Here is a 21,096-nt window from a genome sequence, read left to right as displayed (position 1 = left end):
CACCCACATTATCCATTGATTTCCCATTAAATAAGATAAGATAAGATAAGGCTTGTTTGCTTGCTTTTTCTTTCTTTCTTCCTTTCCTCCTTTCTTTCTTTCAAGACAGAGTCTTGCTCTGTCACCCAGGCTGGAGTACAGTAGCCTGATCTCGGCTAACTGCAACCTTCGCTTCCCAAATTCAAGTGATTCTCCTGCCTCTTCCTCCTGAGTAGCTGGGATTACAGGCACACACCACCATACCTGGCTAATTTTTGTATTTTTAGTAGAGACAGGGTTTCACAACATTGGCCGGGCTGATCTTGAACTCCTGATCTCAAGTGATCCACCTGCCTTAGCCTCCCAAAGTACTGGGATTACAGGTATTAGCCACCATGCCCAGCCAAGATAAGGCTTTCTGAAATGAAATCTTATATTCTTTTCCCACACTTTACTTTCCTGCCCAACTACTCTTTTGATGTAATCATATAATAATTTTTAGAATAAATCAGTATTCAGTTTTTATGCTGTTATTGTGAAAATATTTTTTACTACAAAACCAAGTGGTAGTCTATGACTGTTTTTTAATAAGATGCTTTCTTTGTAGTTAATAATTCCCCCCTTTACCACATACATTAGTTTTCAGTGTATCTATCATTAATTATTTTTTATCCATTCAGCCACTCTGTATCTTTTAATAGAATGATTAAATCTATTTATTTTTTAATTGTTTTCTAGTTGTTTTGTAGATTTTTTTTCTTCCTCTCTTAGTGTCTTCCTTTTTGGTTAAGTGATGTTTTTCCATTAGCATATTTTGATTTCTTGCTTTTTAATGTATCTGTAATAGATTTTTTGCTTTGTGGTTACCATGAGGGTTTCAAGAAACATAGTTATAAAAGTTATTTTAAACTGATAACGACTTAACTTCAATTACAACAAAGGAAGAAAAAAGAAAACCTCTATCCCTTAACTATGTTCTCTACCCACACTTTGCATTTTTGATGTCACAATTTATGTCCTTTTATATTGCATAGTCATTAACAAATTATTATAGTTATTTTTTATTAGTTTTTCCCTTTTATATTAAAGATACGTGATTTACACACTTCCATTACATTATTAGGGTATTCCAAATTTGACTGTGTACTTTTATTACTGAATTATGTACTTTCAGATGTTTACCTGTTACTTATTAGCACCTTTCATTTTCTTCTTGAAGAACTCTCTTTAGCATTTCTTGTAAGACAGGTCTGGTGGTGATAAATTCCCTCAGCTTTGTTTGTCTGGAGAAGTCTTTACCTCTCCTTTATTTCTAAAGGCAGCTTTGATGGGTAGAGTATTCTTGATTGGCAGTTTTTTTTTTTCTTCAGCACTTTGGATATGTTATTCTACTTTCTCCTGAGTTTTAATGTTGCTGCTGAGAGTCTGCTGTTAGAGATACTGGGATTCCCTTGTATGTTATTTTCTTTTCTCTTGCTGCTTTCAGGATCCTCTCTTTGTTTTGGATTGTAGAAATTTTGATTAAAATATGTTGTGGGGTAGTCTTACCTGGATTGAATCTGATTGGAGACCATTGACCTTCCTGTACCTGGGAATTTATATCTTTTTCCAGATTTGGAAGATAGTCTGTTATTATTTCTTTAAATAAGCTTTCTACTCCTTTCTCTACTCCCTGTTGAACACTAATGACCTATAATTTGCTGTTCTGATGTTATCCCATACATTTCATAAGCTTTCTTCATTCTCTTTTATTCTTCTTTCTACTCTGACTCTATTTATAAGTAACCTGTCTTCAAGTTTATAGATTCTTTCCTCTGCTTCATTAGTTCTGCTGTTGATGTTCTACATTGCATTTCTCATTTGTTTTCATTGTATTTTTCAGCTCCAGGATTTCTGTTTGTGATATGATTTGGCTCTGCGTCCCCACCAAAATCTCATCTTGAATTGTAGCTCCAATAATTTCCATGTGTTATGGGAGGGGCATGGTAGGTGATAATTGAATCATAGGGGTGGTTTCCTCCACTGCATACTGTTCTTGTGGTAGTGAAAAAGTCTCACGCAATCTGATGGTTTTATGAGGGGTTTCCCTTTTCACTTGGCTCTCATTCTCTCTTCTGCTGCCATGTAAGATGTTCCTTTCACCTTCTGCCATGATTGTGAGACCTCCCCAGCCATATGGAACTGTGAGTCCATTAAACCTCTTTTTCTTTATAAATTACCCCATCTCAGATATGTCTTTATCAGCAGTGTGAAAATGAACCAATACAGTTTGATATTTGAAAAAATTATTTCAATTTTTAAAATTTCTCTCATCAACTTCTGACTTGTTTTTCTATATTTTATTGATGTTTACTGAGCTTCCTTAAAGATAGCCATTTTGAATTCTTTGTCAGGCAGTTCCTCCATCTTCATCTCTTTAGGGTCAGTCACTGACACTTATTTTGTCCATTTGGTGACATCATATTTCTCTAATTTATCTTAATCCTTTTGGCCATGCATTAATGTCTGTACATTGACATAGGTACCTAATTCAGCCTTTGCAGTCTGGCTTTGTTTATGAGCTTCCTTTGGCATTTTTAAAGCTTTCTTTGTAAGCTTTTTCAGAGATTCATAAAAAGTTACCTGATAGGTCCCTAAGTCTGTTACCACTCTATCTATTGCAGGGCTAGGGAGTACTCTAAGACCAGGACTGCCATGGCTGAAATCCTTTGGTTGTCGAGGCTGAGAGTGCTGGTTGCACCTGAAGTCCATGGCTGCCAAGACCAGCACAGCACTGAGGCATGCCCAAGTCTTGCAGCTTGTATGACCTGTGCACAACTGAGGCTTTTCAGGGCTCAAGGTCGATGCAGTTGGTCATCTGCCATTATTTATTAAGGGTTCTATCTTATGCTTATCAATATTAATTTCCAAGTGCACAAACATTTCAGATAATCTATCAATTTCATGAATTCTTAGACTCCTCTTCCAGGTCCCTGTATCCTACTTTTCCCATCTGGACTGGTTTCTCCCTTGGCCTGATGAATTCTTGTAATCCTAGGACCTTCTTTTGTAGCTCTAGCTTATGTTGGCTCTACTCTTTCCTAGATTCTGTGTCTTCGTCTTAAAAATAGTATATATCCTCTTTTTCTGAGGCATATCCTACTATGGCTACTGGGAAAAGGTGCAGTGGCAAACAACTTAAAAAATTCATTGCACATCCAAAATTTCATTTACTTTTCACTCACACTTTATTGATATCCCCTCACACTTTATTGATTTCATGATATTGATTCTTTCTATCCATGAGCATGGAATATTCTTCCATTTGTTTGTGTCCTCTTTTATTTCTTTGAGCAGTGGTTTGTAGTTCTGCTTGAAGAGGTCCTTCACATCCATTGTAAGTTGGATTCCTAGGTATTTTATTCTCTTTGAAGCAATTGTGAATGGGAGTTCACTCATGATTTGGCTCTGTTTGTCTGTTATTAGTGTATAAGAATGCTTGTGATTTTTGCACATTGATTTTGTATCCTGAGACTTTGCTGAAGTTGCTTATCAGCTTAAGGAGATTTTGGGCTGGGACAATGGGGTTTTCTAAATATACAATCTTGTCATCTGCAAACAGGGACACTTTGACTTCCTCTTTTCTTAATTGAATACCCTTCATTTCTTTCTCCTGCCTGATTGCCCTAGCCAGAACTTCCAACACTATGTTGAATAGGAGTGGTGAGAGAGGGCATCCCTGTCTTGTGCCAGTTTTCAAAGGGAATGCTTCAAGTTTTTTCCCATTCAGTATGATATTGGCTGTGGGTTTGTCGTAAAGAGCTCTTATTATTTTGAGATACGTCCCATCAATACCTAGTTTATTGAGAGTTTTTAGCATGAAGGGCTGTTGAATTTTGTCAAAGGCCTTTTCTGCATGTATGGAGATAATCATGTGTTTTTTGTCTTTGGTTCTGTTTATATGCTGCATTAGGTTTATTGATTTGCGTATGCTGAAGGGATGAAGCCAACTTGGATCGTGGTGGACAAGGTTTTGGTGTGCTGCTGGATTTGTTTTGCCAGTATTTTATTGAGGGTTTTTGCATCGATGTTCATCAGGGATATTGGTCTATTCTCTTTTTTTGTTGTGTCTTTGCCAGGCTTTCGTATCACAATGATATTGGCCTCATAAGATGAATTAGGGAGGATTCCCTCTTTTTCTACTGATTGGGATAGTTTCAGAAGGAATGGTACCAGCCCCTCTTTGTACCTCTGGCAGAATTTGGCTGTGAATCCATCTGGTCCTGGACTTTTTTTGGTTGGTAGGCTATTAATTATTGCCTCAATTTCAGAGCCTGCTATTGGTCTATTCAGGGATTCAACTTCTTCCTGGTTTAGTCTTGGGAGGGTGTATATGTCCAGGAATTTATGCATTTCTTCTAGATGTTCTAGTTTATTTGTGTAGAGGTGTTCATAGTATTCTCTGATGGTAGTTTGTGTCTCTGTGGGATCGGTGGTGATATCCCCTTTGTCATATTTCATTGTGTCTATCTGATTCTTCTGTCTTTTCTTCTTTATTAGTCTTGCTAGCGGTCTATCAATTTTGTTGATCTTTTTAAAAAACCAGTTCCTGGATTCATTGATTTTTTGAAGGGTTTTTTATGTCTCTATCTCCTTCAGTTCTGCTCTGATCTTACTTATTTCTTGCCTTTTGGTAGCTTTTGAATGTGTTTGCTCTTGCTTCTCTAGTTCTTTTAATTGTGATGTTAGTGGTCAATTTTGGATCTTCCTTGCTTTCTCTTGTGGGCATTTAGTGCTGTAAATTTCTCTCTACACACTGCTTCAAATGTGTCCCATAGATTCTGGTATGTTGTGTCTTTGTTCTGATTGGTTTTAAAGAACATCTTTATTTCTGCCTTCATTTCATTATGTACCCAGTAGTCATTTAGGAGCAGGTGTTCAGTGGTTTTGAGTGAGTTTCTTAATCCTGAGTTCTAGTTTGATTGCACTGTAGTCTGAGACACAATTTGTTATAATTTTTGTTCTTTTACATTGCTGAGGAATGCTTTACTTCCAACTATGTGGTCAATTTTGGAATAAATGTGATGTGGTACTGAGAAGAATGTATATTCTTTTGATTTTGGGTGGAGAGTTCTGTAGATGTCTATTAGTTCTGCTTGGTGCACAGCTGAGTTCAATTCCTGGATATCCTTGTTAGCTTTCTGTCTTGTTGTTCTGTCTAATGTTGACAGTGGGGTGTTAAAGTCTCCCATTATTGCATGGGAGTCTAAGTCTCTTTGTAAGTCTCTAAGGACTTGCTTTATGAATCTGGGTGCTCCTGTATTAGGTGCATATATATTCAGGATAGTAAGCTCTTCTTGTTGAATTGATCCCTTTAATATTATGTAATGGCCTTCTTTGTCTCTTTTGTTCTTTGTTGGTGTAAAGTCTGTTTTGTCAGAGACTAGGATTGCAACCCCTGCTTTTTTTGTTTTGTTTTGTTTTCCATTTGCTTGGTAGATCTTCCTCCATCCCTTTATTTTGAGCCTATGTGTGTCTCTGCACAGGAGATGGGTCTCCTGAATATAGCACACTGATAGGTCTTGACTGTTTATCCAATTTGCCAGTCTGTGTCTTTTAATTGGAGCATCTAGCCCATTTACATTTATGGTTAATATTGTTATGTGTGAATTTGATCCTGTCATTATGATGTTAGCTGGTTATTTTGCTCGTTAGTTGATGCAGTTTCTTCCTAGCATCGATGGTCTTTACCATTTGGCATGTTTTTGCAGTGGCTGGTACTGGTTGTTCCTTTCCATGTTTAGTGCTTCCTTCAGGAGCTCTTGTAAGGCAGGCCTGGTGGTGACAAAAATCTCTCAGCATTTGCTTATCTGTGAAGGATTTTATTTCTCCTTCACTTACGAAGCTTACTTTGGCTGAATATCAAATTCTGAGTTGAAAATTATTTTCTTTAAGAGTGTTGATTATTGCCCCCCACTCTCTTCTGGCTTCTAGAGATTCTGCCAAGATCTGCTGTTAGTCTGATGGGCTTCCCTTTGTGGGTAACCTGACCTTTCTCTCTGGCTGTCCTTAACATTTTTTCCTTCATTTCAACTTTGGTGAATCTGACAATTATGTGTCTTGGAGTTGCTCTTCTTGAGGAGTATCCTTGTGGCGTTCTCTATATTTCCTGAATTTGAATATTGGCCTGCCTTGCTAGGTTGGGGAAGTTCTCCTGGATAATATCCTGCAGAGTATTTTCCCACTTGTTTCCATTCTCCTCATAATTTTCAGGTACACCAATCAGTTGTAGATTTGGTCTTTTCACATAGTCCCATATTTCTTGGAGGCTTTGTTCGTTTTTTCTTTTTACTCTTTTTTCTCTGAACCTCTCTTCTCACTTCATTTCAATCATTTAATCTTCAGTCACTGATACCTTTACTTCCAGTTGATCGAATTGGCTACTGATGCTTCTGCATGCATCATGTAGTTCTCGTGCCATGGTTTCCATCTCCATCAGGTCATTCAAGGATTTCTCTACACTGTTTATTCTAGTTAGCCATTTGTGTAGTCTTTTTTCAAGGTTTTTAGCTTCTTTGCGATGGGTTCGAACATTCTCCTTCAGCTTGGAGATGTTGGTTATTACCAATTGTCTGAAGCCTTCTTGTCTCAACTCATCAAAGTCATTCTCTGTCCAGCTTTGTTCCGTTGCTGGCGAGGAGCCGCATTCCTTTGGAGGAGAAGAGGCGCTCTGATTTTTAGAATTTTCAGTTTTTCTGCTCTGGTTTCTCCCCATCTTTGTGGTTTTATCTACCTTTGGTCTTTGATGATGGTGATGTAAATATGGGGTTTTGGTGTAGATGTCCTGTTCATTAGTTTTCCTTCTAACAGTCAGGACCCTCAGCTGCAGGTCTGTTGGGGTTTGCTGGAGGTCCACTCCAGACCCTGTTTGCCTGGGTATCAGCAGTGGAGGCTGCAGCACAGCAAATATTGCAGAATGACAAATGTTGCTGCCTGATCCTTCCTCTGGAAGCTTCATGTCAGAGGGGCACCCAGCTGTCTGAGGTGTCAGTCCACCCCTACTGGGAGGTATCTCCCAGTTAGGCTACTCGGTGGTCAAGGACCCACTTGAGGCAGTCTGTCCATTCTCAGATCTCAAACTCCGTGCTGGGAGAACCACTACTCTTCAAAGCTGTCAGACAGGGACGTTTAAGTCTGCAGAAGTTTCTGCTGCCTTTTGTTCAGCTATGTGCTGCCCCCAGAGGTGGAGTGTACATAGGCAGGCTGGCCTCCTTGAGCTGCGGTGGGCTCCAGTCAGTTCAAACTTCCTGGCCACTTTGTTTACCTACTTAAGCCTCAGCAATGGCGGCCGCTCCTCCCCCAGACTCGCTGCTGTCTTACAGTTCAATCTCAGACTGCTGTGCTTAGCAGTGAGGGAGGCTCCATGGGTGTGGGATCCTCTGAGCCAGACACAGGATATAATCTCCTGGTGTCCCATTTCCTAAGACCGTTGGAAAAGTGCAGTATTGGGGTGGAGGTGTCCCGAATTTCCAGGTACCATCTGTCACAGCTTCCTTTTGCTAGGAAAGGGAATTCCCCAACCCCTTGTGCTTCCCGGGTGTGGCGATGCGCTGCCCTACTTTGGCTCATTCTTCCTGGGCTACACCCACTGTCGGACAAGCCCCAGTGAGATGAACCTGGTACCTCAGTTGGAAATGCAGAAATCACCCATATTCTGTGTCGCTCATGCTGGGAGCTGTAGACTAGAGCTGTTCCTATTCGGCTATCTTGGAACCTCCCCCTCTGTAACACATTTTCTTTATCCTGTCTACTGTTGATGGACATTTAGGTTGATTCCGTGTCTGCTGCAGTAAAAGTACTTGTGAATGTCTTTATAATAGAATGAGTTACCATCCTTTGGGTATATACCCAGTTATGGGATTGCTAGGTTGAATGGTAATTCTGCTTTGAGTTCTTTGAGAAACCTCCAAACTGCTTTCCATAGTGGCTGGACTAATATACACCTCCATCAGCAGTGTATAAGCATTCCCTTTTCTTTGCAACTTCATCAGCATCTATTATATTTTGACTTTTTATTAATAGCCATTCTGACTAGTGTGAGACAGTATCTCATTGTGGCTTTGATTTGCATTTCTCTAAAGATTAGTGATGTTGGGCATTTTTTCATATGCTTGCTGGCCACTTCTTTTAAGAGTGTCTGCGTATGTCCTTTGCCAATGTTTTTTTTTTTGTTGTTGTTAGGTGGAGTCTTGCTGTGTTGCCTGAGCTGGAGTGCAGTGGTGCAATCTTGACTCACTGCAGCCACCGTTCCCCAGGCTCAAGTGATTCTCCTGCCTCAGTAACTGAGTAACTGAGTAACTGAGACTACAGGCACACATGACCACACCGTCCTAATTTTTTTTTTTTTGTATTTTTAGTAGAGATGAGGTTTCACCTCATCTCTGTTGGTCAGGCTGGTCTCAAACTCCTGATCTTAGGCGATCCACTTGCCTAGGTCTCCCAAGGTGGGATTACAGTCATCAGCCACTGTGCTCAGCCTTTGCCAACTTTTTAAAGGAGGTTATTTGTTTTTTGCTTATAAATTTGTTTTAAGTGCTTATAAATGTTGGGTATTAGATTTTGTCAGATGCATAGTTTGCTAAATTTTTCTCCTGTTGTGTAGGGTGTCTGTTTACTCTGTTGATAGTTTCTTTTGCTGTGCCAGAGCTCTTTAGTGTAATTAGGTCCCATTTATCAATTTTTGGTTTTGTTGTAATTGCTTTTGGAGTTTTCGTCGTGAACTCTTCACCAGTTTGTATGTCCAGAATGGTATTGCCTAGGTTTTTTTTTTTTTTTTTTTGAGATTTTTGTATATGGTGTAAGAAAGGGGTCCAGTTTCAATCTTCTGCATATGGCTAGCCAATTATTCTGCCACCATTTAGTGAATAGAAAGTTTTTTCCCCATTGCTTGATTTTTGCAACTTTGCCTAATAGCTGATAGTTGTTGGTGTATGACATCATTTCTGGGCTCTCTATTCTGTTCCATTGATCTATGTGTCTATTTTTGAAACAGGACCATACTGTTTTGGTTACTGTAGCCTTGTAGCATAGTTAGAAGTCAGATAATGTGATGCCTCCAGCTTTGTTCATTTTGCTTAGGATTGCCTTTGCTTTCTGGGATCTTTTTTTGGTTCCCTATGAATTTTAGAATAGTTTTTTTTTGGAAAAAAAATCTGTGAAGAATGTCAATGGTAGTTTAATAGGAATGTCATTGAATCTGTAAATTGCTTTGGGCATTATGACCATTTAAAAAATATTGATTCTTCCTACCCATGATCGTAGAATGTTTTTCCATTTATTTGTGCCATCTCTGATTCCTTTGAGCAGTGTTTTGTAGTTCTCATTGTAAAGATCTTTCACCTCCTTAGTTAACTGTATTCCTTGGTATTTTATTCTTTTTGTGGCATTTGTGAATGAAATTGTGTTCTTCATTTGGTTCTTGACTTGGATGTTGGTGTATAGGATTGCTACTGATTTTTATACATTGATTTCGTATCCTGAGACTGTGTAATTGTTTATCAGATTAAGGAGATTTTGGGAAGAGACTATGGGGTTTTCTACGTATATAATCATATCATCTGCAAATAGGAATAGTTTGACTTCTTCTCTTCCTATTTGGATGCCTTTGATTTCTTTCTCTTGCCTGATAGCTCTGGCTAGAACTTCCAGTACTAAGTTGAATAGGAGTGATGAGAGAATACATCCTTGTCTTGTGCTGGTTTTCAAAGGGAATGCTTCTGACTTTTGCTCATTCAGTGTGATCTTGGCTGTGGGTTTTTTATAGATGGCCCTTATTATTTTGAAGTAGGTATGTTCTTTCAATGTCTTGTTTGTTGAGGGTGTTTTCACATGAAGCAGTGTTGAATTTTATTGAATACCTTTTCTGCATCTATTGAGATGATCATATGATTTTTGGTTCTGGTTCTGTTTATGTGATGAATCACATTTATTGATTTGTGTACGTTGAACCAACCTTGCATCCCAGGGATAAAGCCTGCTTGATCATGGTAGATTAGCCCTTTGATGTGCTGCTGGATCAGTTTGCTAGTATTTTGCTGAGGATCTTTGGATTCTGTCCTTGATGGACCCTGACTGGTACATTTACTAAAATACAGCTTGGTGTTGACCATCCTGTTATCTTTCCAGGAACATAATGTGCTTGTACAGTTTATAGATTCAAATCTTATGTTGTTTCTATGACTTTTTCATGATTGACATTTTAAATATTTATCATTCCCTTAATTTCCATTCTCTCAGTATCTCCAATTTTGTGTATGTTGAATTTCCTTTCCCTTCCATACCTATCATTTTCTCTTTGATTGTTAACCGTTTCACTTTAATTAAAAAATACTTTAAATCATGTTTTCTGTGTATCTGCATTTTTTCATGACTTCTTGTGGGCTTAATTGCCAGAATGTCTTTATTTTTCTTTCTCTTTTTTTGTGTGCTTACAAACTTATTTTTAACTAATTTTGTTGTGTCACCATGTCTTTCTTGATCTTGAATAATTCTCTTTTGAAGTTTTACTTTATCTGGGAATTTGTTTTAAAAAATGTTTTATATGTATAATTTATATTTGATTACACTTTTATTGGTTCCATGGCAATATTAATATAAATATTCTTCATCTTATTCTGGCTCTTTTTTAATTGTTACACATCCTCAGGTGAGTTAAATTTCCCCTCAAACCAAGATGCTCTACTTAATTTCCTTATAAAACAGTATTGAGTGTATGTGTCTTCTATTAACTTTTATTTCATTTTACTCAACAGGACAAAGCAAATTCATGTATACTTATGAGACAGGGTATATTTCAGTAGTCCTGATAGAATGAATAGTTGCACTTTCTAGGTATGCCAATAACTTTTTGAACTACTGATATTTTCCAGTTTTGTCTGGGCTTGCAGGCACAAAATTTTCTTAAAAGCTTACCACACTCCAAATTTACCTTTTGCTGAACTTGTCATTTCTTTCTCATATTATGATTAGGGATGCAGTTTACATTTTTGTTTTCTATTCTCTTTTGGAATGACTTCCCATGATAAACAGGTCTGTATTTATACTGTGTTTAATACTAAAGATTTGTTGGAATTTATAAACTGTGAGCTTTATGAAGACCAACGTTTGTGTAGTGACTACACTCAGACTCTGGAATGAGTGCTAAACATTATTTTAAGCTCAATTTGATATGCATTATTATTATTATTATTATTATTATTTTAGATGGAATTTCGCTGTTGTTGCCCAGGCTAGAGTGCAATGGCATGATCACGGCTCACCGCAACCTCTGCCTCCCAGATTCAAGTGATTCTCCTGCCTCAGCCTTTGGAGTAGCCGGGATTACAAGCATGCGCCACCACGCCTGGCTAATTTTGTAATTTTAGTAGAGATGGGGTTTCCCCATGTTGGTCAGGCTGGTCTGGAACTCCTAACCTCAGCTAATCCACCCACCTCAGCCTCCCAAACTGCTGGGTGAGCCAGTGTGCCTGGCCAATGTAAAAAAAAATAATAATAATAAAAACTCTATAAAACTTTATCCCAGATAGGCGTGAATAAGGAACAATCTCTGTTCTGATCTATTGTTTATATCTCCTTGTGTTGTCTCAGTTATTCTTTTATTTTCATAATATTTTGCTCTGTGATACTTGCACGAATTGTTGTTTTCTCATTATAGAGTCCTTTATTTGTATTCAGCTCTCAGACTGTGATCCTGTTAATGATCAAAGGTCATGCTAAAAAAAGACTTTGCTCCTTTTTTATATAGTCTGAGGAGTTCGGGCAGCTAAATTCCCTGTAAAAGAAATAGGTTTTATGGATTCCTTGGCCATTGTGTTTTCTCAGTAGCCCAAGTTCTGTTTGTCTTGATTCTTTTTTCTCTCACTACTGGTTGCATTTTGTGTTCTTTACCATGATTTTCTTTGTTTGCTACAGTTAGGACCTGCACGGGCTACATCAGTAGGAAGATTGATTAAGTTCTTCCTGGTGGAAAGGATTCCTTCCTGCTTGGTGTATAAATTGAGTATGTGATCCCTCAATTTGTAGCGAGAAGATAACATCTCTAACATCATTGACTTCTTCTGCATATCTAACAGAAGCTCTAAGAAGAAGGGAAGAGATGTGAGTATTTAATTATTTTCTGCTCAGTATTATATAGCCTCTTCCAAGTATCCATTATACTTTAAAAATAATCATTTCAGTAATAATTATTAATACAAAGGATGACTCTAGAGATTGGATTTTTAAACTCTTTTAGCAGCAGATTTAGAGATGAATGGGAGTTTCTGTGTCACTGTATTAAACAGACAGGCAGTCAGCCTCATTCATTTGTTAGTAGGGGGAAACAAAATCCAAGGGCTGGGGTTTTCTCCCTTGTATTAATGGGATGTGGATGGACTCTGGGGGATGTTCCACAAAGGAAGGATATAAAATATAGTGCAACAAAGAAAGCCTAAGGAAAAATTCAGTAAACAGATTCATTGTTGCCTGGAAGCAATAATGACACTTCTAGGAAACTCCAGTCCTTGGGCTTTAAAACATCTGGAAGAGTTACAAAGGTATTACGTTGAGAGGTAATTGAAAAGGCTATTTTAGAAAGAAGTCATTTTAATGGGTTTTTTAAGATACCTGACACACAATGTAGGTTTAATAAATAGTACATAAAATGTTACCTTTAGGGAAAAATTGCATTTTAGATCTCCATTTTCCCTGCCACAGAACAGAATGTGGAATGAAGTCAAGAGAGATAAGGGTTTATATGGCAGTCCCAGCAGTACGTTTAACATGATCCAGGGTTATTAATAGTAAATTTGTTCTATTTTGGGGGAAATCAAAACAGTCCTCTCACAGATCATTTTCAGACTTTTACCAATATCTGTTTCAACTCTTTTTAAAGGGTGTATGCACTGGCATATAAATGACTATGGAAAAGGAGGAAAAAATGGAGGTTTAAAATAGTAGATGTTAGGATTAGACTTCAGTGGCTTATTAGATTATTGACACCTAGAAGACTTTGTAGATAAAATTATTTCCATACATGAAATCCCACTCTTTTGTAGAACAGAACACATCTGGAAGAACAATCTGTTACCTCTGGACAAGCCCAGCTACAGGATCCTTGGGACCGAACACAAATGAAAATGCAGAATCCCTTGTTCAAAAATTACTGAAAGTTTCAAGATGGCAGCAGCAGAACATTAAACCAAGTGGGGGATTCTTATAGGTGCAGGGCACTGTTTGACTATACATGTCTCCCACCCACGAAGCTGGCCCTGCCTCCGGCTGCGCTCCCCACCTTCCTTCCTATTCTACTACTGATGTCTGCCATTCTGTCTTTTACACTTAAACCCTTTCCCTGGTAAGCTTCAATTGCCCCTCAGTTATCAGTCACTGTAATCTCAGTGAATGTGAGTCTCATGGAAGCTCGCATCTGAGAGCAGGTTTGATGTATGGTAGGATAGAGATAAATCAGGGTTGGGAGAAAGATGAAGGATGGCAGGCTACAGGAGGCTGACAGGGTATGGCACGGGGATCTTGAGTACCTTATCAGGAAAATGCCTTTATTCAGAGTAAGATTCTTGGAATGACCTAGTAGAAGTGCGCTGAAGAAGAAAAGCTTTTATGTTTTGCTCTTATGTAGGTTTTGTGTTGTGGTGGACCTTTTTAGATAGAGTAGATGGTGGTGGGCTAAGCTGCTGATGTAGGTAAGTTTGGACGTCTCTATGAATGTGCTGAGGACTTCTAAACTGGAGGTATTAAGGATGAAAGAAACCACTCCTCTAGCCTGCAAATGCTAGGGTCCTCTTTTATGCCTTAACAGATTCATTAGCAGTTTACTCATGCTCATGTCTAGCAACTCCAAAGATGGTCCTGGGAAAAGTTTTCACCCTGACTTACAGTATACCTAACCATTACCTAGAAGCTGAGGTTGGATATTTTTAATGTGGGAAAATAAGAAGGAATCTGAGCTTTCATAGTAAAACATCTGCTACCCATAAACCTGTGTGGTATACAAATCATGTTGCTTTCATCTATTAATATATAGAAGGAAAGTGTATTAGTTAACACGAATTAGTGTTGTTATTGTAATGCTGTGTAATAAACAAAACATCTGTGTAGTATACAACAGTAAGCATTTATTCAGCTTATACTCTGGAGTTCCCCTCATCTAGTCTGGTCATGGCAGGGCTTGCTCATGTATCTGTCAGCTAGGCAGCTCTGCTGTTCTTGGCTGGGCTTGCTTCCATGACTGTGTGCCAGCAGGCTGTTGGTTGATCTAGTCATTCTTGCAAAATTGGATGACTTGGTTTCACTCCATGTGTCTTATGTCCTCCAGTAGGTCAAACTGGACATGTTTTCATGACAATGGCAGTGGGCAATAGGTAGGCAGAGACATATAAATAAAATTTCAGGCTTCTGCTTGCATCACATCTGATAACATTGGCTTGAGCAAGTTGCAAAACCATCCAAGAACAGGAGAGCTTTCCAAATTCAAAAGGTAAGGAAGTGGACCCTGCCTTTTTAGGGGTCAGAACTTCAAAGGCATGTGGCAAAAGATATGGGTAAAGGGAGGAAGGAAGGATTGGAGTCATTTATGTCATCCATTTGCTATAGTCTGTCAAAAGCTCTGCTAAGACTTGATGTTTAGATTACAAGGATATGCTAAGTTTTTGTTCCTTTATATCATTAAATAAAGCTGAATCACCAGAAAAATCTTACACCTATATATCAGTTTTCAATGTATTGTCTTTCAGCTCCAACTACCATTCTGCATACTGCTTTGTGATACTGGAGCTGAACCTGGTAAAGATTTTTTCTCCAGCTGGCTTGATGCTAAGCTTTATCAACAGAGGGTGCTAGAGGGACATTGTTGAGGGGATGATGGCAGGAGGGTGCTTCCCTTCCAGGTTCCAGTCCTCATTCCTTGTTATTCTTTGTGAAAGTCAATAGATCAGTTTGCAGATGGCCTAGTGGAGCTGACCATCAAGGCCAACTCCTCCCTCTCACCTAGGGCCTGTTTTACTGGCAGCTCTGGGCATACCCTTAGGGAGCTGTCTTCCTACCTGGCTGGACCACTTTTATAGTTCAGATCAGATCTGTTGCCTCTGATGTTTCTTCCCCTCTGACGGGAAGTGGTAGCCCTACCCTCTTAAAAATCCTTGGTTCTTCATTGCCTGTACCCCTTCAGCCTAATAATTCTTTTTCTGTAAGTGCTATTTCTGAATCCCTTAGAGCAGGAGTTGGTAAACTATAACTAGTGAACAAAATAAGGGGATATCGTTCTATACTTATCAAACTAGCTAAATATTCAGACTTATGACAACACTTAATTATGGGAAGGTTGTGGGGAAGCAAATATCCTAATAAAATGTTACAAGGAGTATACTATCTTTTGGGAGGTCAATATAAAATATGTAACATGTAATTATATATACGATATGCAATAAAACATTTAAAATGTGCATATTCTTCTTAGCTCAGCAATTAAAAAAATAATTAAAAGGATATGTAAAGACTGATGTAGATTGGGGGCAAGATGGCTAACTAGATGCAACTAGAAGGAACATCTGTCTCTGAGGGACTGTAACATTAAGACTGGCACACTCCTAACAGATCTTCAGAGGAAAGGCATTGAGAGTGGATGGAGGGAAGACACAGATGCTAGGCTGAAAAAGGAAGAATCTGCGAGCCCTGCATGGGGCTACTGGGACTAATTCCTGGCATTCGGTGACTACCAGGAAAGGAGTGAGTTGAGCAACCTATTTGCCTGCTCAGGACAATTGAGTTGGCAGGGAGAGCTTTATAGAGAAGTGGTAGAGTCAGAACTTCAGCTGACGTGAAGACCAGAGGGTTTGCTGCAGGAGCATCTGTAGTGGAGCATAGCCAGGGGTGCCCACTTCCCTAGGCTTGACTTGCTTCTCTAGGAGACATTAGTGCTGGGGGAACTGTAAGACCTGAACTCTGCAGGATGATCTTGCCCATGCATGAGATTGGGCCAGTGCAATCTGAGTACCCCTTGGTATACTGGCCTCCCCTGGGGCCCCAGCCTGGCTGTGCCTGCTTGCAGTGTAGCCTTGGGTACCCAAAGGGTACCTCCTGGGCACCTTCATCATAGCTCCTGTGCTGGCAGACCATGCCTGACCACAGAAAGCTCCAGCAGAGTAGCCACCATGGACATGCACCCATCCACTCACACCTCCCACTGCAGCCTCTTCATGCTGCTTTGCCTGCATGCACTTACCCACATCCACCCCTACATTGCTTTGTTGGCATGTGTATGTGTGGGCAAACCTTTCATCCCCTTCCTTACCAGTGTGTGTATGTGGGCACACACCCTGCCATGCCACTGGTGCTGGTGTGAGTGCACCCCTCCCCATGACCCCATTGAACTGCCATTGCTGTGGGAGTTTTGATGGGTACAGAGCCTGCCAACCCCACTACCACTAGCATCACACCCCTGCCCTACGCTGCACCTGGGTGAAACTAGGCACAGAGAACAGCAGACCTGCCCCTACTCTGAGCTGCCACTGCTGCCCATGTGAATGTGCACAGAGGGTGCACACAATCCTGTGCCCATTAGTGACCCATCCTCGTGCCAACACCACCACCAGTGTGAATGCATGTGCAGACATCAGTGGGGGCCCCCCATACCCCTGCATTGTGCTGCCTGTGCGGCTGCGGTGAACACTCATATAGAAGCTGGCAATCCAGCACCTGCTAGCACCCCACTGTAGCCAATGGGCATGAACTCAGCTGTGCTGCTGCTGCTGCTGCTTCTGGCATGCGCAAATGAGGATATATCTCACTGCTACCATCCTATGAAGTGCTTTAGCTGCAACACTCATCAGAGTGTTGTGGCCAGTGGTCTGTGAGCACCTTGGCCCCTCCAGTACAGCAAGTTCCTAACCTTGAAGAGCCAGGGAACAAAGCTGGGCCAGATACCAGTTCCCCAGTCGAAGAGTTCCAAGCTGAACCTTGGCCCCCTAAAGTCTTCCAGAAACAAAACCAGTCAGCTAAACCCACCTTATACCACAGTCAAACCCCCAAGGTTATAAAATAGGATAAAAACAAAAACCCATCAAGGAATCTGCTGGCAAGATAGCTCAATGGGAACAGCTCCGGTCTGCAGCTCCCAGCAAGATTGATGCAGAAGTCAGGTGATTTCTGCATTTCCAACTGAGGTAGCCAGTTCATCTCACTGGGACTGGTTGGACAGTGGGTGCAGCCCACGGATGGCGAGCTGAAGCAGGGTGGGGCATTACCTCACCCGGGAAGCGCAAGGGGTCGGGGAATTCTCTGCCCTACCCAAGGGAAGCCGTGAAGGACTGTGCTCGGAGGAACAGAGCACTGTGGCTCAGATACTGTGCTTTTCCCATGTCTTCACAACCCGTAGACCAGGAGATTCCCTCCAGTGCCTACGCCACTAGGGTCCTAGGTTGCAAACACAGAACTGGGTGGCCATTTGGGCAAACACTGAACTAGCTGCAGAATTTTTTTCCCCATACCCCAGTGGTGCCTGGAACACCAGGGAGACAGAACTGTTCACTCCCTTGGAAAGGGGGCTGAAATCAGGGAGCCAAGTGGTCTGGCTCGGTGGGCCCCACCCCAAGGGAGCCCAGCAAGCTGAGATCCAATGGCTTGACATTCTTGCTGACAGCATAGAAGTCTGAGGTCGGACTGGGTCACTCGAGCTTGGTGTGGGGGAGGGGCATCCACCATTGCTGAGGCTTGAGTAGGCAGTTTTACCCTCACAGTGTAAACAAAGCCTCCAGGAAGTTCAGACTGGGAGAAGCCCACTGCAGCTCAGCAAGGCTGCTGTGGCCAGACTACCTCTCTAGATTCCTCCTCTGGGCAAAGCATCTCTGAAAAAAAGGCAGCAACCCCAGTCAGGAGCTTATAGATAAACCCCCCATCTCCCTGGGACACAGCACCTGGGGGAAAGGGTTAATGTGGGCACAGCTTCAGCATACTTAAACACCCTGCTTGATGGCTCTGAAGACAGCAATAGATCTCCCAGCACAGTGTTCAAGCTCTGCTAAGGGTCAGACTGCCTCCTCCAGTGGGTCCCTGACCCCTGTTTATCCTGACTGGGAGACACCTCCCAGTAGGCGCCGACAGACATCTCATACAGGAGAGCTCTGGCTGGCGTCTGGCCGGTGCTCCTCTGGGATGAAGCTTCCAGAGGAAGAAACAGACAGCAATGTTTGCTGTTCTGCAGCCTCCACTGGTGATACCCAGGCAAACAGGGTCTGGAGTGGACCTCCAGCAAACACCAGCAGATCTGCAGCAGAGGGGCCTGACTGTTAGAAGGAAAACTAACAAACAGAAAGGGATAGCATCAACATCAGCAAAAAGGATGTCCACTCAGAGACCCCATCCAAAGGTCGCCAACATCAAAGACCAAAGGTAGATAAATCCACGAAGATTGGGAGAAACCAGCGCAAAAAGGCTGAAAATTCCAAAAACCAGAAGGCCTCTTCTCCTCCAAAGGATCACAACTCCTTGCCAGCAAGGGAACAAAACTGGATGGAGAATGAGTTTGACAAATTGACAGAAGTAGGCTTCAGAAGGTGGGGAATAACAAACTCCTCCAAGCTAAAGGGGCATGTTCTAACCCAATGCAAGGAAGCTAAGAACCTTGAAAAAAGGTTAGAGGAATTGCTAACTAGAATAACCAGTTTAGAGAAGAACATAAATGACATGATGGAGCTGAAAAACACAGCATGTGTACTTCGTGAAGCATACACAAGTATCAATAGCTGAATAGAGCAACCAGAAGAAAGGATATCAGATATTGAAGGTCAACTTAATGAAATAAAGCAAGAAGACAAGATTAGAGAAAAAAGAATGAAAAGGAACTAACAAAGCCTCCAAGAAATATAGGACTATGTGAAAAGACCAAATCTACATTTGATTGGTGTACCTGAGAGTGACAGGGAGAATGAAACCAAGTTGGAAAACACTCTTTAGGATATTATCCAGGAGAACTTCCCCAACCTAGCAAGGCAGGCCAACATTCAAATTCAGGAAATACAGAAAATACCACAAAGATACTGCTTGAGAAGAGCAACCCCAAGACACATAATTGTCAGATTCACTAAGGTTGAAATGATGGAAAAATGTTAAGGGCAGCCAGAGAGAAAGGTCAGGTTATCTACAAAGGGAAGCAGATCAGACTAACAGCACAAACCCCAAAAGCCAGAAGAGAGTGGGGGCCAATATTCAACATTCTTAAAGAAAAGAATTTTCAACTCAGAATTTCATATCCAGCCAAACTAAGTTTCATAAGCAAAGGAGAAATAAAATCCTTCACAGACAAGCAAATGCTGGGAGATTTTGTCACCACCAGGCCTGCCTTACAAGAGCTCCTGAAGGAAGTGCTAAGTACGGAAAGGAACAACCAGTACTAGCCACGGCAAAAATCATACCAAATTGTAAAGACCATCAACACTATGAAGAAACTGCATTAACTAATGGACAAAATAACCAGCTATCATCATAATGACAGGATCAAACTCACACATAACAATATTAACCTTAAATGTAAATGGGCTAAATGCTCTAATTAAAAGACATAGACTGGCTAATTGGATAAAGAGTCAAGACCCATCTCATGTGCAAAGACACATACAGGCTCAAATTAAAGGGATGGTGGAATATTTACCCAGAAAAAAAAAAAAAAGCAAGGGATGCAATCCTAGTCTGATAAAACAGACTTTAAACCAACAAAGATGAAAAGAGACAAAGAAGGGCATTACATAATGTTAAAGAGATCAATGCAACAAAAAGAGCTAACTATCCTAAATATGGTACAGGAGCATGAAGATTCATAAAGCAAGTTCTTAGAGACCTACAAAGAGACTTAGACTCCCACACAATAATAGTGGGAGTCTTTAACATGCCATTGTCAATATTAGACAGATTAACAAGACAGAACATTAACAAGGATATTCAGGATTTGAACTCACCTCTGGACCAAGCAGACCTAATAGACATCTACAGAACTCTCTACCCCAAATCAACAGAATATACATTCTTCTCAGCACCTCATCGCACTTATTCTAAAACTGAATAATTGGAAGTAAAACACTCCTCAGCAAATTGCAAAACAACAGAAATCGTAACAGTCTCTCAAACCACAGTGCAATCAAATTAGAGCTTAGGATTAAGAAACTCACTCAAAACTGTACAACTACATGGAAACTGAACACCTGCTCCTGAATGACTACTGGATAAATAATGAAATGAAGACAGAAATAAAGATGTTCTTTGAAACCAATGAGAGTAAAGACACAATGTACCAGAATCTTTGGGACACATTTAAAGCAGTGTGTAGAGGGAAATTTATAGCACTAAATGGTCACAAGAGAAGGCAAGAAAGATCTAAAATCGACACTGTAAAATAAAAAATTAAAAGAACTAGAGAAGCAAGGGCAAACACATTTAAAAGCTACCAGAAGACAAGAAATAAGTAAGATCAGAGGAGAACTGAAAGAGATAGGAAGACTTAAAAACCCTTCAAAAAAATCAATGAATCCAGGAGCTGGTTTTTTGAAAAGATCAACAAAATAGATAAACTACTAGCCAGACTAATAAACAAGGAAAGAGGGAAGAATCAAATAGACACAATAAAAAAAGATAAAGGGAATACCACCACGGATCCCACAGAAATACAAACTACCATCAGAGAATACTATATACACCTCTATGCAAATAAACTAGAAAACCTAGAAGAAATGGATAAATTCCTGGACACATACATTCTGCCAAGACTAAACCAGGAAGAAGTTGAATCCCTGAATAAACCAATAACAAGTGCTGAAATTGAGGCAGTAATTAATAGCCTACCAACCAAGAAAAGTCCAGGACCAGATCAATTCACAGCTGAATTCTTCCAGAGGTACAAAGAGGAGCTGATAAAATTCCTTCTGAAACGATTCCAAACAATAGAAAAAGAGGGAATCCTCCCTAACTCATTTTATGAAGCCAGTATCATCCTGATACCAAAACCTGATAGAGACACAACAAAAAAAGAAAATTTCAGGCCAATGTATCTGATGAACATCGATGCAAAAATCCTCAATAAAATACTGGCAAACCGAA

At 40.4% G+C, this 21,096-nt stretch overlaps 1 long non-coding RNA gene across 2 annotated transcripts in view; it reads left to right on the top strand.

The window, feature by feature from the left end:
• LOC126953020 (uncharacterized) overlaps positions 1 to 15,914 on the top strand; it is a 74,877-nt gene extending 58,963 nt beyond the window's left edge. The window contains exons 2-4 of one of the 2 annotated variants that reach the window (XR_007725109.1): positions 11,221 to 11,469; positions 11,929 to 12,114; positions 13,053 to 15,914. This is a non-coding gene — a long non-coding RNA (uncharacterized LOC126953020). The remainder of the gene's footprint in view (positions 1 to 11,220; positions 11,470 to 11,928; positions 12,115 to 13,052) is intronic. The other variant, XR_007725110.1, reaches the window with a different exon arrangement.
• The last annotated feature ends 5,182 nt before the right edge of the window (positions 15,915 to 21,096 follow it).

The sequence above is a fragment of the Macaca thibetana genome, chromosome 4 (genome assembly GCF_024542745.1).
Source record: "Macaca thibetana thibetana isolate TM-01 chromosome 4, ASM2454274v1, whole genome shotgun sequence".
In the NCBI taxonomy this organism is placed as follows: Eukaryota; Metazoa; Chordata; class Mammalia; order Primates; family Cercopithecidae; genus Macaca; species Macaca thibetana.
This window is presented reverse-complemented; position numbering and strand designations above follow the sequence as displayed.